The following is a 5,533-nucleotide window of genomic DNA, read 5'->3' on the forward strand; positions in this document are numbered from 1 at the left end:
CGCTATCACATCACAATACGACACCATGTCCGACGATGGGGAAGCTCACACCAAGGAGATTATCGGCCCAACCCCTCTGTGTTTTCTAGATTTCTTTTGCTTGGAGTTTTTGGACTAGTTGGAATAACTTTGGAATTTAACATATTTTCCCTAGTCGCCCTGCTGATTGTTTGTTTAAAATGGTTGCACTCTTATCGCAATGGAAGCCACTGGCTAAGGCAGTTGATGATGATGCGCTCACCTCACTCATTGCCAAGTGTTAGACCACATGTGTGTGTACGTAGTATGCCTGTGTATGTGTACGCGTAGAGTACATGTGATCGTGTGCGTGAGTTAGTGGCGCACGATCACCAGTAGTGGTGCACGATCTCTCCCTGGAGGTCTCTGTAAACTGTATATACACTCCAGCCGATGAGCTAACAAAAGTGCGTTGAAACTCATAGCTAAACCTCCTCTTATCATGGTATCAGATACCGGTGACCGGAACAATCCCTTTGCTCCGGCCGGCGATCCCGCTTCTGCCGCTATGGGTGACAGCCCTCCTTCCTCCCCTGCCGCTGACGGCTCCGGCGTCCCTGTCGCCGTTGCTCCGGCCCCTGCCCTCCTGCCCGCTCGCTCTGTTGCTGGCGTTCCTGTCATTGCGGCCGCTCCGACGCCGCCTCTGACCACCGTCTCCCCGGCGGTTCTGCAGACCATGGACATCCGCCGCCATGTTCCCATCACCCTCGATCTGCTCGCCGGCAACTATGCGCAGTGGCGCCGCCACTTCGACACGGCGATCGACATGTTTGGCCTCCGCGATCACGTGGACGCCGAGGCCGTCCCGCGCTTCGACGATCCTGACTGGGCGATGGCGGATCACGCCGTCGTTCACTGGATGAACACCACCATCGCCCCCGACCTCCTGGACGTCGTCATGGCGGACGACGACACCGCCCTCACCGTCTGGACGGCGATCGACGGCATTTTTCGCGACAACCAACTCGCACGCGCCGTCTACGTCGACGCGGAGTATCATGCCGTGGTGCAGGGCGATCTGACGATCATGCAGTACTGTACTAAGTTGAAGACGTACACTGATCAGCTCCGCGATCTGGGCCAGCCGGTGTCCGAGCCGTGCCAGGTCTACCATCTTCTCCGCGGGCTCAACCGCCAGTTCCTGGGCGCCATCCCCCACATCACGTCACAGTCGTTGCTGCCCTCGCTTCTTTAGACACGCTTCTTCCTGCTTCTCGAGGAGCATCGGGCCGAGCAGACCGCGCGTCTTCAGGGCGCCCATGCGCTCTTCGCCGGGCGCGGAGCTGCTTCGCCCTCACCACCCGCTGCACCCCCTGCTGCGCTTGGCGCCACCAGCGGCGGGCGTGCGCGTGCTGGCCGCGGGCGTCGCCACGGGCGCGGCAACGGCACGGGCGGTGCCCCGTCGTCGACTGCCCCTCCTCCTCGCGCACCTGGACTCCCTGCTCCGGCGCCCAGCACCAACTCGTGGACTGGCCTCGTCTAGGCCTGGCCCATGCCGTGGCGCGCACCAGGGTCTGGTGTGCTTGGCCCCCGTCCCGGAACGCCGCCTCAACAAGCCATGTATGTTGCGCCGTTCCCCGCTGCACCTGCGGCTACGGCTACGGCTACGCTCCGTCGCCCGGTCACGCGCCGCCGTACGGCTACGGCCCGCCCCCTGGAGCGCCTACGCAGCAACACCAGCAGCCCCTGGACATGGCCTCCCTCCAGGCGGCCCTCCACAGCGCCACCGCTGGTCCCTCATCGTCGGGCAGTACCTCTGACTGGTATTTGGACTCCGACGCGGCCTCGCAGATGGAGAACAACCCCGGTAACCTCCACTCCGTTCACCCTCCTACCTCTCCTTCCCATATCATCGTTGGTAGCGGTGAACATCTCCCCATCACTCATGTTGGTAGCTCCATAATCTCTGGCACTTCTCCCATTCAGCTTCGCAATGTTCTTATTGCTCCGTCCTTGATCAAAAACCTTCTGTCTGTTCGTCAGCTTTGCTGAGACAACCCTGTTTCCGTAGAGTTTGACTTCTTTGGTTTCTCTGTTAAGGACCTCCGGACTTGCACGGTGATTCTCCGATGTAATTCCATGGGCGATCTGTGTCGGGTGGCATCTGCACCGTCGATGTCCTCCCTCCCGTTCGCTGGCGTGGTCACCACCGAGCTTCTTCACCAGCGTCTTGGGCATCCGGGGGAGGCATCGCTCCATCTGCTGGCTTCGCAGCTGCCCTTTACCTTCGCCAAGTCCGCGCCTCACCACTGTCATGGCTGCCGAGTGGGCAAACACACTCGTCTATCTTTTTCTTCTTCTGTCAGTAGCACATATTTCCCTTTCCAGCTCTTGCATTTGGATGTATGGACCTCGCCAGTTGCTAGTGTTTCTGGCTATCAATTCTACTTGGTTATACTCCATGATTATACACATTATGTCTGGACATTCCCACTGAAAAACAAGTCTGATGTTCCCCCAATTCTGCGCGATTTCTTGGCTTACGCTCGTACGCAGTTTCAGTTCCCCGTTTTCTCTCTTCAGACTGACAACGGGAGGGAATTCGACAGTGTTTCAGTTCGCTCACTCCTCTCTGCGCACGGCTCTGTCCTCCGCCTCTCTTGCCCCTACACGAGCCAGCAGAACGGCAAGGCAGAGCGCGTGCTACGTACCCTGAATGACAGTGTGCGCGCGCACCTCTTCCACGCATCGATGCCGCCACGGTTCTAGGCTGAAGCCCTGAACACCGCCACCTACCTACAGAACAGGCGCCCATGTCATGCTACTGCCCCTCGCTCTCCTCATGAGCTCCTCCTAGGTGTCGCGCCTGACTACAGTCTGCTGCGTGTCTTCGGTTGCTTATGTTATCCTAACACTGCTGCCACCGCGCGCCACAAGCTTGCTACTCGCTCCGTAGCCTGTGTATTTCTTGGGTATCCTTCAGATCACCGTGGCTATCGCTGCTTCGATCCTCAATCCCGCCGCGTCCTCACCTCGCGCCATGTCGTGTTCCACGAAGACGTCTTCCCCTTTGCTCATCGCACCACTCCCCCGCCTGAGCCACCCTTGCCCTTGCCTGCTGCTGCGCCTCTAATTCTGCAGGTGCCCGCGTCGAGCTCTGTTGTTGCGCCTCCCTCTGTTTTACAGCAGGGATCGCAGGCTGCCGTGCCCTCTTCATCGAACGGCTCCAGTTCCGTCGCGCCCTCCTCGGGTTCGAACGGGACCGTCGGATCTGGCGCGGACGACTCCCGCGCCCGCTAGCACAGCGGCTGTTCAAGCTCCGCTGCCCCTTCCTCATCGGACGGTTGTGGCTCCTCGACGCCCACTCCTTCACCCGCTACCCCGACCGCTCCGGCAGGGCCTGCTCCGTCGCGTCGGATGATCACGCGTGCACAGACGGGGATCGTTCGTCCCAATCCATGCTACTACGACGCCGCCACTGCCTCCACTACTACTATGCTCTCTCCGCTTCCCAGCTCTGTTCGCGTCGCCGTGCGCGACCCGAACTGACTAGCCGCCATGCGTGAAGAGTACGACGCTCTCGTCCACAACCGCACCTAGGATCTGGTGCCTCGTCCTCCCGGCGCTAACTTGATCACTAGTAAATGGGTGTTCGAGCATAAGTTGCGTGCTGATGGGACGCTCGACCGCTACAAGGCCAGGTGGGTGGTGCACGGTTTCCGTCAGCGTGCCGGCGTCGACTACGGCGAGACCTTCTCGCCGGTCGTCAAGCCTGCAACCATCCGCACCGTCCTCACCATTGCTGCATCGCGCTGCTGGCCTGACAACCAGCTCGACGTGAAGAATGCCTTTCTACACGGCACACTCGCAGAAGAGGTGTACTGCCATCAGCCCGCCGGCTTCGTCGACGCCGATCGTCCCAACCACGTCTGCCGCCTGGCCAAATCTCTCTATGGCTTGAAACAGGCCCCACGCGCCTGGTTCCTGCGCTTCGCCGGCTTCCTCAAGACGATCGGCTTCACCAGCACGCGCTCCGAATCGTCTCTGTTCGTCTACACGCACGGCGACGACATGGCCTTCCTCCTCCTGTACGTCGATGATATCGTGCTCACCGCCTCCACGGCGGGGCTCCTCGCACACGTCATCGCCCGTCTCACCAGCGAGTTCGCCATGAAGGATCTCGGCCCGCTCCACTTCTTCCTCGGCATCCGTGTCCAGCGCACCGCTGCTGGCTTCTTCCTCTATCAGCGCCAGTACGCTGAGGACGTGCTCGATCGTGCTGGCATGGACACCTGCAAGCCGTCTCCGACGCCCATCGACACCAAGGGCAAGCTACCACATGCTGATGGGCCACGGGTCGACGATCCCTCTGACTACTGCAGCATCGCCGGTGCGCTGCAGTACCTCACCATCACCCGCCCCGAGTTGGCCTACGCGGTGCAACAGATCTGCCTTCATATGCATGATCCTCGCGTCTGTCACTAGAACCTGATCAAGCGCATGCTCCGGTATGTGCGTGGCACTCCGTCGCTCGGGCTGCACCTGCGTGCCTCGGCGCGCCTGGACTTGCGCGCTTTCACTGACGCCGACTGGGCCGGCTGCCCCGACACCCGTCGCTCGACATCCGGCTTCTGCGTCTACCTCGGGGACACCCTCGTCTCCTGGTCGTCCAAACGCCAGGCCATCGTCTCGCGCTCCAGCGCCGAGGCGGAGTACCGCGGCGTTGCCAACGCCGTTGCCGAATGCGTCTGGCTATGCCAACTCCTCGGTGAACTCTGCGCTCCGGTGACAACGGCGACTCTGGTCTTCTGCGACAACGTTTCCTCAGTCTACCTCTCGACGAATCCAGTGCATCACCGACGCACCAAGCATGTGGAGCTGGACATCCACTTCGTCCACGAGCGCGTCGCGCTCGGCGAGTTCCCTGTCCTTCACATCCCCACGAAGCAGCAGCTGGCTGATGTCATGACCAAAGGCCTGCCCAAGGACGTTTTCCTCCAGTTCAGGTCCAGTCTTTGCGTCGACACGGCCGACGACACAACTGCGGGGGGTGTTAGACCGTGTGTGTGTGTACGTAGTATGCCTGTGTATGTATACGCGTAGAGTACATGTGATCGTGTGCGTGAGTTAGTGGCGCACGATCACCAGTAATGACGCACGATCTCTCTAGAGGTCTCTGTAAACTGTATATACGCCCCAGCCGATGAGCTAACAAAAGTGCGTTGAAACTCATAGCTAAACCTCCTCTTATCACCAAGATCAGAGTGTTGGCCTGTTTGCTTTGCCCTGCCTCCCATGCAATTCCTGCGACTGGAGTTTAGTTACTTCTTTTATCGCTTATTGACCAACGCGCCGCATTAGCTGGGATGGTTGTAATGTTATTTTGAACCCCTATTGTGGCACTGGATATTGTTATTGTGGCTCGTTAGGCTTTATTTATTAAGTCGGACAGTATGTCTTTTCTCTAGAAAAGAAAAATCACTCCATCTGTTATGGGATGGTCCCGTTGCTCTTGAATGCTGGAATTCCATCGTCAAAGAAAATATGAGGACTGTCTCAACAATTGGATTATGAG

Source organism: Triticum aestivum, chromosome 5A (assembly GCF_018294505.1).
Source record: "Triticum aestivum cultivar Chinese Spring chromosome 5A, IWGSC CS RefSeq v2.1, whole genome shotgun sequence".
Taxonomy (NCBI): Eukaryota; Viridiplantae; Streptophyta; class Magnoliopsida; order Poales; family Poaceae; genus Triticum; species Triticum aestivum.